General features: G+C 41.1%; 1 protein-coding gene across 3 annotated transcripts in view; it reads left to right on the top strand.

The window, feature by feature from the left end:
• Nucleotides 1–955: 955 nt before the first annotated feature.
• Nucleotides 956–12,241, top strand: part of LOC105471513 (coiled-coil domain containing 73) — a 265,590-nt gene continuing 254,304 nt past the window's right edge. For all 3 annotated transcript variants that reach the window (XM_071074899.1, XM_071074901.1, XM_071074900.1), the window contains exon 1: nt 956–1,059. The gene's annotated coding sequence lies outside the window, so the exon portion shown is untranslated. The remainder of the gene's footprint in view (nt 1,060–12,241) is intronic.

Genomic DNA, 12,241 nt, shown 5'->3' on the forward strand with positions numbered 1-12,241 from the left:
GCATCTGCAGAGTTGGCACCATGTGAATACTGCCAAGATTTAGAGCTTGCGCCCTCTGGAGCAGCAGCACATGCTGCACCTGGCCACACTTGAGCCAGGGCTGGGGTGGCCAAGGAGTGCTGTGCAGGGAGCAGAGACTTGAGGGAATGCAGGTAGTAAATGCTGATCACCTGCTGGTGCTTCTCTGGAAAGCTCACCCTCAATACCCTGCTCTCGCTTGTGATGGGAGGGGCAGCCTCATCCTCTCATTGTCTTGATTGATAGCACCTGACTCATTTCCAGCCCTACTAATCTCTTTAGTAAACAGTTGCTTTGCCACACCTTTGGTTTGCTCTCCTAAACATGGCTTTTCACTCTTTACATGGCCAGAATGGACATTTTCCAAGTCTTTCTATTCTGCTTCCCTTTTAAGTGATAATCACTATCTTTAAATCATGTGTGTCCTCTCTAAATTTACCACATATAGTTAAGAGAAGCCACGCAGCTTCATGATGCTTTACTTCTTAGATTTTACTTCAGCCAGATATCCTAGTTCATGGTTCTTAAGTTCTGTCTTCCATAAAGCCCTTGGGCACAGACACAATTCAGCTAACTTCTTTGCCACTTTATAATAAGGATGACCCTTTTTCCAGTTTCCAGTACCTTGTTCCTCATTTTCATCTGAGACTCATCAGAATAGTCTTCACGGTCCACATTTCCACCAACATTCTGGTCACGACCCTTTAAGTAATCTCTAAGCAATTTCAGACTTTCCTAACAGCTATTTTCTTCTTCTGAGCCTTAATGCTCTGTACAGTTTTTTTTTTTTCCCTAGGCTTCTCCTCCAAATTCTTCAGCCTCTACCCATTACCCACTTTCAAAGTCACTTCCACATTTTCAGGTATTTGTTATAACAATACCCCACTTCTCCGGTACCAATTTTCTATTTTTGTTCTTTTGTGCTACTGTAACAGGATGCCCAAGAACAGAAGTTTATTTGGCTCATGGTTCTGGTGGCTGGGAAGTCCAAGACTGAGAGGCTGGCAAGGGACTTCTTGCTGTGTGATCTCATGGCAGAAGGTAAGAGGGCAAGAAAGAGAAAAGGGCACTGAACTCACCCTTTTACAATGAACCCACTTCTACAATAATGAACTCACTTCCACGATAACATCACTAATCTATGTATGAGGGTGGAGCCCTCGTGGCCTAATTGCCTGTCATTAGGCCTTAGCTGCCAACACTGCTGCGTCGGGGATTAAGTTTTCAATACATGCTTTTGGGGGAATACATGCAAACCATAGCATTAAAAGTTGAATTTAGCAAGATCGTAGGATACAACGTCAATAACCAAATATTAATTGTATTTTTATATACTAACAATAAGCAATTGGAAAATAATTTTTTTTAATCGAGGTATAATTCTTGTACCATAAAACTCACCATTTAAAATTATACAATACAGTGGGGTTTTTTTGTTTTTTTTTTTTGAGACGGAGTCTCCTTCTATTGCCCAGGCTGGAGTGCAGTGGCACAATCTAGGCTCACTGCAACCTCCGCCTCCTGGGTTCAAGCAATTCTCCTGCCTCAGCCTCCCGAGTAGCTGGGACTACAGGCACGCCCCATCACGCCGGGCTAGTTTTTTCGTATTTTTAGTAGAGACGGGGTTTCACCATGTTGGCCAGGCTGGTCTCGAACTCCTGACCTCGGCCTCCCAAAGTGCTGGGATTACAGGCATGAGCCATCGTGCCCATCCAGTGGTTTTTAATATGTACATAAAATTGTGTAACCATCACCAGTATCTAATTCTAGAGCATTTACATCATCCTAAAAAGAAACCTCTTATCTATTGGCACTTGTTCGTCATTTACCCCTCCCCACAGTTCCTGTCAATGACTAATCTACTTTCTGTTTTTATGGATTTGCTTATTCTGACATTTCATAAAAATGGAATCACCCAATATATGTGGGCTTTTGTGTCTGGCTTCTTTCACTTACTGAAATGCTTTCAAGGTTCACCAATGTTGTGGCATGTGTCAGCACTTCATTCCTTTTTATAACTGAATAACATCCCCTTGTATGTATATACTACTTTTTGTTTATTCACTCATAGGTTGATGAACATTTGGGTGTTTCCACTTTTTGGTTATTATGCATAATGCTGCTATAAACATTTGTGTGCAAGTTTTTATGTGAACATACGTTTTCAGTTCTCTTGGAAACATAATTGGAATTCTCTTGGAAAGAAAGTTGGAAAATTAAATTTTAAAGATGTCATCTGGAACAGTATAAAAAGACATTAAGTACTTAAGGATGAATTTAACAAAATATACGTAACACCTATATACTGAAACCTATAAACATTGCTGAGACAAATTTAAAAGATTTTAATACATGAGAAAACATACTATGGGCTGGGCACAGTGGCTCACACCTGTAATCCCAGGATTTTGGGAGGCTGAGGCAGGCAGATCATTTGAGGTCAGGAGTTCGAGACCAGCCTGGCCAACATGGTGAAACCCTGTCTCTACAAAAAGTACAAAAATTATCTGGGCATGGTGGCATGCACTTGTAATTCCAGCTGCTCAGGAGGCTGAGGTAGGAGAATCACTTGAACCTGGGAAGCAGAGGTCGCAGTGAGCTGAGATCGCACCACTGCACTCAGCTTGGGCGACAGAGCAAGACTTTGTCTAAAAAAAAAAGAAAATACTATGGATTGTTTAATTCAACACATGTAAGATTTTCTATAAATTAAATGCAATTCTAGTCAAATTTTCAGCAGTCTTTTGATTTAGAAATTGACTGGCTAATTCCAAAATGTATGCAAATGTTAAATGTATTAAATAGCCAAAAAATTTTGGGGAAAGAATGAAGTTTCAGAACTTAGACTACTTCTTTTGAAGACTTATGACAAGGCTACAGTCATCAAGATAATGTGATGCTGATATAAGGATAAACAATGATGAGTGAAACAGAACCCCATACGTGTGATCAATTGATTTTCAGCAAAGGGACCACGATAATTCAGTGGAGAAAGGACAGCCTTTTAAAGATGTGTTTCTTTTTTTTTTTTTTGAGACGGAGTCTTGCTCTGTCGCCTGGGCTGGAGTGCAGTGGCCAGATCTCAGCTCACTGCAAGCTCTGCCTCCCGGGTTCAGTCCATTCTCCTGCCTCAGCCTCCCGAGTAGCTGGGACTACAGGCGCCTGCCACCTCGCCCGGCTAGTTTTTTGTATTTTTTAGTAGAGGTGGGGTTTCACCGTGTTAGCCAGGATGGTCTCGATCTCCTGACCTCGTGATCCGCCCGTCTTGGCCTCCCGAAGTGCTGGGATTACAGGCTTGAGCCACTGCGCCTGGCCTAAAGATGTGTTTCTAAAAGAACTACATAGTTGCAAGGAAGAAAATACACTTCAGTACCTACCTGATAAACATAAAAATTAGACTTACATGTAAAAGCTGAAGTTATAAAGTGACTAGAAGAAAACATTAAAAAAAATCTTCTGGCTGGGTGCGGTGTCCCAATATCTGTAATCCCAGCACTTTGGGAGGCTGAAGCTGGCAGATTGCCTGGGCTCAGGAGTTCATGAACAGCCTGGGCAACACAGTGAAACCCTGTCTCTACTAAAATACAAAAAAAAAAAATAGCCGGGAGTGGTGGCGTGTGCCTGTAGTCCCAGCTATTCGGGAGGCTAAGGCAGGAGAATTGCTTGAACCCGGGAGGCGGAGGTTGTAGTGAGCCGAGATCATGCCATGGCATTCCAGCCTGGGCGACAGAGTGAGACTCCGTCTCAAAAAAACAAATAAACAAACAAAAATCCTCACAACCTTGAGTACACAATGATTTCTTAAACATGAGTTCACCATGTTATTGGTTTTGCTGGCTATCCAAATAAATCTGGCTTTTCCTCCCACCAACCCTCATTTCTCGTGTCTGGTTTTTGAGCAGCAAGCAGCCAAACATAGGTTCAGTTACAAAATTTGGCACCCAACGTGGGGCTGTGTGCACTCTGGTGGTCTAGCCTGCCTGGTTTCCATGGATGGAGCAATTGGCGGCAGCAGTGCACCAGGGGTTACCTGTTCATGTTATCGGGCAGAGCAACAACCGCTTATGAGTGCCAGTTGCTGCTCATGGCTAGCTGCCCCTGTGGCTGGGATTCCAGGGGTGTCCTAGCAGCAACTGAGAAATCTTTTGTTTTTGGGACCTTCTCTTCTGTCCTCTTCATGGAATCAGCAGCCTGTAACACTTTGGTGGTGCAAGAAGTCGTATCCAAGGGAGTTGATGGGCCCCAAGACTGGGTAAGTCAAACCAGGCACACACTGGAAATCCTTTGTCTATGCTATTTGAGCTTTTGTGTCATTTGGACCTAGCATGGGTTGCCTGTGTACCATTTGGTGTAAGATAAGATTCTTAAAGACAATTCTCCAGTGTCCCTTTTCAGGAATGAGTTTGGGAGTGCTCCATTTGTTTTGGTTTCTATGTGTTTATTAGTTTTTAAATTATTATTATTATTATTTATTTATTTATTTATTTTTGAGACGGAGTCTTGCTCTGTCACCCAGGCTGGAGTGCAGTGGCACAATCTTGGCTCACTGCAACCTCCATTCCCTGGGTTCAAGCAATTCTCCTGTCTCAGCTTCCCGAGTAGCTGAGATTACAGGCAGGAGCTATCACACCCAGCAAATTTTTGTATTTTTGGTAAAGATGGTGTTTCACCATGTTGGCCAGGCTGGTCTTGAACTCTTGACCTCAGGTGATCCACCTGCCTCAGCCTCCCAAAGTGCTAGGATTACAAGCATGAGCCACCGGGCCTGGCTTAATTATTATTTTTAAATTTTATTTTATTTTTATTTTTGGAGATGGACTCTCGCTCCGTTGCCCAGCCTGGAGTGCAGTGGGGCGATCTCAGCTCACTGCAACCTCCACCTCCTGGGTTCAAGCGATTCTCCTGCCTCAGCCTCCTGAGTAGCTGGGATTACAGGTGCGCACCACCACGCCTGGCTAATTTTCGTATTTTTAGTAGAGATGGGGTTTCACCATGTTGGTCAGGCTGGTCTCGATCTCCTGACCGCATGATCTGCCTGCCTCAGACTCCCAAAGTGCTGGGATTACAGGCGTAAGCCACTGCGCCTGGCCTTAATTATTATTTTTTAAAAGAATTTCAGGCCTGGCACAGTGTGGCTCACACCTGTAATCCCAGCACTTTGAGAGGCCAAGGCAGGCAGATCACCCGAGGTCAGGAGTTTGAGACCAGCCTGGCCAACATGGTGAAATCCCGTCTCTACTAAAAATACAAAAATTAGCCGGGTGTGGTGGCTCGCACCTGTAATCCCAGCTACTCCAGAGGTTGAGGCAGGAGAATTGCTCGAACCCAGAAGGCAGAAGTTGCAGTGAGCCGAGAACGCGCCATTGCACTCCAGCCTTGGCAACAACAGTGAAACTCCGTCTGGAAAACAAAACAAACAAACAAACAAAAAAAAAGAATTTCAGTTAGTTTATCTTGAGACATAGCTTACCTTAAAATTATATTAAAACAAACTTTAATTTTGAGCCATAAATTGATGGATTATTTTATCACAAGTAGTTCTTTATTTCTACTCACATTATTTTATTTTATTTTTATTTTATTTTATTTTTTACTCTTTTTTTCACTTTTAGGTTCAGAGGTACATGTGAAGGCTTGTTATATAGGTACACTTGTGTCATGGGGGTTTGTTGTACAGATTATTTCATCACCCAGGTATTAAGCCTAGTACCCAATAGTTATTTTTTCTGCTTCTCTTTCCTCCCACCCTCCACCCTCAAGTAGACCCTAGTGTCTGTTGTTCCCTTCTTTGTGCTCATGAGTTATTTAGCTTCCACTTATAAGTGAGAACATGTGGGATTTGGTTTTCTGTTCCTGCATTAGTATGCTAAGGATAGTAACCTCCAGCTCTATCCATGTTCCTGAAAAAGACACAATCTTGTTCTTTTTCATGACTGCATAGTGTTCCATGGTGTATAGGTACCACATTTTCTTTACCCAGTCTATCATTGATGGGCATTTAGGTTGATTCCATGTCTTTACTATTGTGGATAGTGCTGCAATGAACATTCACATGCATGTGTCTTTGTGTTAGAATGATTTATATTCCTCTGGGTGTATATACCCAGTAATGAGATTGCTGGGTCGAATAGTAGTTCTGTTTTTAGTTCTTTGAGGAATCGCCATACTGCTTTCCACAATGGTTGATCTAATTCACATTTTTACCAACAGTGTATAAGTGTTCCCTTTCCTTTGCAACCTCACCAGCATCTGTTATTTTTTGACTTTTTAATAATAGCCATTTTGACTGTGCAAGATGGTATCTCATTGTGGTTTTGATTTGCATTTCTCTAATGTTCAGTGATACTGTTTTTTTTTTTTTATATGCTTGTTGGCCACATGTGTCTTTTGAAAAGTATCTGTTCATGTCCTTTGCCCACTTTTAATGGGATTGTTTTTCTCTTTTTTTTTTTTTTTTTTTGAGATGAAGTCTTGCTCTGTCACCCAGACTGGAGTGCAGTGGTATAATCTCACCTCACTGCAACCTCTGCCTTCCAGGTTCAAGCTATTCTTCCACCTCAGCCTCCCGAGTAGCAGGGACTACAGGTGCATGCCACTGTGCCCAGCTACTTTTTGTATTTTTAGTAGAGACAGCGTTCCACCATATTGGCCAGACTGGTCTCGAACTCCTGACCTCGTGATCTCTCCGCCTTGGCCTTCCAAAGTGCTGGGATCACAAGCATGAGCCACCGTGCTCGGCCTGATTGTTTTTCTATTATAGATTTAAGTTCCTTATAGATGCTGGATATTAGACCTTTGTCAGATGCATAGTTTGCAGATATTTTCTCCCATTCTGTAGGTCGTCTGTTTACTCCTTTGATAGTTTCTTTTGCTGTGCAGAAGCTCTTAAATTTAATTAGATCCCATTTGTCAACTTTTGGTTTTGTTGTGATTGCTTTTGGTGTCTTTGTCATGAACTCTTTTCCCATTCCTATGTCCAGGATGGTATCACCTAGGTTGCCTTCCAGGATTTTTATAGTTTTGGGTTTTACATTTAAGTCTTTAATCCATCTTGAGTTGACTTTTGTGTATGGTGTAAGGAAGGAGTCCAGCTTCAAACTTCAGCATATGGCTAACCAGTTATCCTAGCACCATTTATTGAATAGAGAATCTTTTCCCATTTCTTGTTTTTGTCAGCTTTGTCAAAGACCTTATGGTCATAAGTGTGCAGCCTTGCTTCTGAGCTCTCTATTCTGTTCCCTGGGTCTATGTGTCTGTTTTTGTACCAGTACCATGCTGTTTTGCTTACTGTAGCCCTGTAGTATAGGTTGAAGTTGAGTAATGTGATGCCTCCAGCTTTGTTGTTTTTGCTTAGGATTTTTTTTTCTGTATGAATTTTTAAATAGTTTTTTCTAATTATGTGAATAATGTCATTGGTAATTTGATAGGAACAGCATTGAATCTGTAAATTGCTTTGGGGAGTATGGCCATTTTCATGATATTGAATCTTCCTATCCATGAGCATGGGATGTTTTCCATTTGTTTGTGTCTTCTTCGATTTCTTTTGAGCCATGTTTTGTAATTCTCATTGTACAGATCATTCACCTCCTTGGCTAGCTGTATTCCTATGTATTTTATTCATTTTGTGGCAATTGTGAATGGGATTGCCTTCCTCATTTGGCTCTCAGCTTGGCTGTTGTTGGTATATAGGAATGCCAGTGATTTTTATATGTTGATTTTGTATCCTGAAACTTTGCTGAAGTTGTTTGTTTATCAGCTGAAGGAGCTTTAGGGCTGAGACTATGGGGCTTTCTGCTTATAGAATCATTATCTGCAAACAGGGGTAGTTTAACTTCCTCTTTTCCTACTAGGATGCCCTTTATTTCTTTCTCTTCCCTGATTGCTCTGGCTAGGACTTTCAATACTATGTTGAATAGAAGTAGTAAGAGAGAGGAATCCTTGTCTTGTGCCAGTTTTCAAGGGGAATACTTCCAGCTTTTGCCCATTCGGTATAATATCAGCTGTGGGTTTGTCATAGATGGCTTTTATTATTTTGAGGTATGTTCCTTCAATACCTAGTTCATTGAGCGTTTTTTAACATGATGGATGTTGAATGTTATCAAAAGCCTTTTCTATATCTATCGAGATAATCATGTGGTTTTTTACTTTAGTTCTGTTTATGTGCTAAATCACATTTACTGATTGGTGTATGTTGAACCAAATTTGCATCCTGAGGATGAAGCCTACTAGATCATGATAGATTAGCTTTTTGATGTGCTGCTGGATTTGGCTTGCGAGAATTTTGTTGAGGATTTTTGAATCCATGTTCATCAAGGATATTGGCCTGAAATTTTCTTATTTACGTGTTTCTCTGCCAGGTTTTGGTATCAGAATCATGCTGGCCACATAGAAAGAGTTGGGGAGGAGTCCTTCCCTTTCAATTTTTTGGAATAGTTTTAGTAGGAGTGGTACCAGCTCTTCTTTATACATCTGGTAGAATTTGGCTGCAAATCCGTCTAGTCCTGGGCTTTTTTTGGTTGGTATTCCTGATTCAATGTAGGAGCTTGCTATTGGTCTGTTCGGGGGATCAATTTCTTCCTGTTTCAGTCTTGGGAGGGTGTATATATCCAGGAATTTATCCATCTCTTCTAGGTTTTCTAGTTTGTGTGCACATAAGTGTTCATAGTAGTTCCTGATGATTATTTTAATTTCTGTGGGATCAATGGTAACATCTTCTTCATCATTTCTTTCTTTCTTTTTTTTTTTTTTTTTTTAATTTGAGACGGAGTCTCACTCTGTTGCCCAGGCTGGAGTGCAGTAGCACCGTGTCGGCTCACTGCAACCTCCATCTCCTGGGTCCAAGCAATTCTCCTGCCTCAGCCTCCTGAGTAGCTGGGATTACAGGTGCCTACCACCATGCCCAGCTAGTTTTTATATTTTTAGTAGAGATGGGGTTTCACCATGTTGGCCAGGCTGGTCTCAAACTCCTGACCTCAGGTGATCCACCCACCTCGGCCTCCCAAAGTGCTGGGATTACAGGCATGATCCACCGTGCCCAGCCTTTTTTTTTTTTTTTTTTTTGAGACCAAGTCTTGCTCTGTTGCCCAGGCTGGAGTGTAATGGCGTGATCTCGGCTCACTGCAACGTCCGCCTCCCAGGTTCAAGCAATTCTCTGCTTCAGCCTCCCAAGTAGCCAGGATTACAGGTCCCCGCCACCAGGCCTGGCTATTTTTTTTTTTTTGTATTTTTAGTAGAGACAGGGTTTCACCATCTTGGACAGGCTGGTCTTGAACTCCTGATCTTGTGATCCACCCACCTCGGCTTCCCAAAGCGCTAGGATTACAGGCCTGAGCCACCATGCCCAGCCCCCTTCATCATTTCTAATTGTGTTTATTTGGATCTTCTCTCTTCTTTTTAAAAATTATTTAAAAACAGAAAAGTTCAAAGGCATGCTAGATTTTTCTGGGACTCCAGCTGGTTATACATTATGGCTCATTTTTGTGCACATTTTAAACTGATAGGCAAATTATGGCAAGAAAATTCTGAGTTCAAATGGTTAACCTGCAACTATAGAATTAAGTAGAGTCTTTTAAATTTCTCTATTTCTCTCTTTTCTGTCTCCTTTGGGTTTTTGGGTTTTTGTTTGTTTGTGTGTTTGTTTTGAGATGGGGTCTTTCTCTGGTGCCCAGGCTGGAGTGCAGTGTCACCGTCTCAGCTCACTACACCCTTGACCTCCTGGGCTCAAGCGATCTTCCTACCTCGGCCTCCTGAGTAGCTGGGACTACCGGCATGTGCCACCATGCCTGGCGAATTTTTGCTTTTTTTCTGTAGCAGTTTCACCCTATTGCCCAGGCTGGCTTCACATTCCTGAGCTCAAGCAATCTACCTGCCTTAGCCTCCCAAAGTGCTAGGATTACAGGCATAAGCCACTGTGCCTGGCTGTTTTCCTGGCTACTTTGAATCTGCTGTTATTAAGTTACTGCTATTGAGATAAAGCTCACTAATTCAAGGATACCTGGAAATTTTGTTTTTCTTATACAGTTCAGCCAGTTCTAGCTAAAATGTAAACATTGGAAACTCATTTGAAGCTGAAGGAAAAAATGGTAAGAGAGGTTTTAAAAATAAACTGCCAGAAAGAATAAATAAAAAATACAAAAAAAGATAAAATAAATAATAAATACAAAATATGAAAAAAAATAAACTGCCACGAAAATGACTTTTCCCAAAAATTTGGCCTACAGCCTTCATTGAATTACCAATTGAGGCAAACAAAGTTTAACCACGTGAACGGGTTCCAATTTTGTCAGAAATAATTTGGATCTAGCCATCTTTTGTAAACTGGTTAGTTTGTCTTTCTATCTCATGGCTAGATTACCAAGGTAAAAGCTATAGGATCTTTATACGTGTGTGTATATATATGTTTAGGCGTGTTTGTATCTTGTACATGTATTATGATATAAGTTGTGTCTACATGGTACCGAAATGGATTATAAATAAAAGAGCACTGATAAATTAAGTAAGTCCAAATGTTTTTCATGTTCATATGACTTAAGTAAATTTTTAATAAATAAGCTGGTTTTAAAATTATTGGTAAGATAAAAATGTCTTCAGAATTGTCAACATACACTTTTATCTGAGTTTATTGACCAAACAGTTTTGTATTTGTCTCTGCTAGATATATTAAGATGTCAGGGTTTGACACAAAGATTATAAGAGTATAAACCAAGTCAAAATGAGAATAATCTTTGTGTGTGTGTGTGTGTGTATGTTTTGATACATAAGACTATTTTAGGATTGGTGGTTCAATGAAAACACCTGAATCTTCTGAGTTATTAGCAACTTGCTCATGTGTTTCACTTTAAGATTTTTACCTAGGTGAATACTTGATGTTCACAGATTTTAAAAATGGTTAATAGGAAAATAACTTTAAATAATGAGTAGCTTTGGCTGGGCGCAGTGGCTCACGCCTGTAATCCCAGCACTTTGGGAGGCCGAGGCGGGCGGATCACGAGATCAGGAAATCGAGACCATCCTGGCTAACACGGTGAAACCCCGTCTCTACTAAAAACACAGAAAATTGGCTGGGCGAGGTGGCGGGCGCCTGTAGTCCCGGCTACTCGGGAGGCTGAGGCAGGAGAATGGCGTGAACCTGGGAGGCGGAGCTTGCAGTGAGCCAAGATTGCGCCACTGCACCCCAGCCTGGGGGAGAGAGCGAGACTCCGTCTCAAAAAAAAAAAAAAAAAAATAATAATAATAATAATGACTAGCTTTTTTGTGATAGCTCAGTTTTTAGAAATAAAATAATCTAGATAAACTGTTAAAAATGAAAAAATTGATACATGTAAATGTAACAAGTGCTTGTAGGTGAACTTTTTATGTAATTTAATGTCTCAAAATTATTTTAAATTAAATAACAAATGCTCATTGGATGTCTGGTTCACTACCAACTAAGAAAGTTTTGTGGTATAGGGTAACATGTTTCTAAAAATTGTGGCATAGTTTCATCTATAAAATGCTATTATCTGATAAACAGTTCAGGATTTCTTGCTTCCTAGATTTTCATTAAAATTTAAGGTTACTGGCCGGGCGCGGTGGCTCAAGCCTGTAATCCCAGCACTTTGGGAGGCCGAGACGGGTGGATCACTAGGTCAGGAGATCGAGACCATCCTGGCTAACACGGTGAAACCCCGTCTCTACTAAAAAATACAAAAAAACTAGCCGGGCGAGGTGGCGGGCGCCTGTAGTCCCAGCTACTCAGGAGGCTGAGACAGGAGAATGGCGTGAACCCGGGAGGCGGAGCTTGCAGTGAGCTGAGATCCGGCCACTACACTCCAGCCTGGGCGACAGAGCGAGACTCCGTCTCAAAAAAAAAAAAAAAAAAAAAAAAAAATTTAAGGTTACTAAAAATAAAAATTCTAGTTAATACATAATTTTGTAAGTTATGTTCTAATGGAGAAAAAATTCTATATAATTTAGAGCTTATTTAAAAGTTATTTATGAAGGAAGGTAGAAAGGAACCAGTAAGAGAGGAAAGTATAAGAAAAGTTATGAATTAACAAAAATTTTGTTTTTGGCTGGACATGGTGGCTCACACCTGTAATCTCAGCACTTTGGGAGACCAAGGCAGGCAGATCATTGAGGCCAGAAGTTCAAGACAAGCCTGGCCAAAATGGTGAAACCCTGTCTCTACTGAAAATACAAAAATTAGCCATGTATGGTGGTGCTGTACTCCCAGCTACTCAGG

The sequence above is a fragment of the Macaca nemestrina genome, chromosome 12 (assembly GCF_043159975.1).
Source record: "Macaca nemestrina isolate mMacNem1 chromosome 12, mMacNem.hap1, whole genome shotgun sequence".
Taxonomy (NCBI): domain Eukaryota; kingdom Metazoa; phylum Chordata; class Mammalia; order Primates; family Cercopithecidae; genus Macaca; species Macaca nemestrina.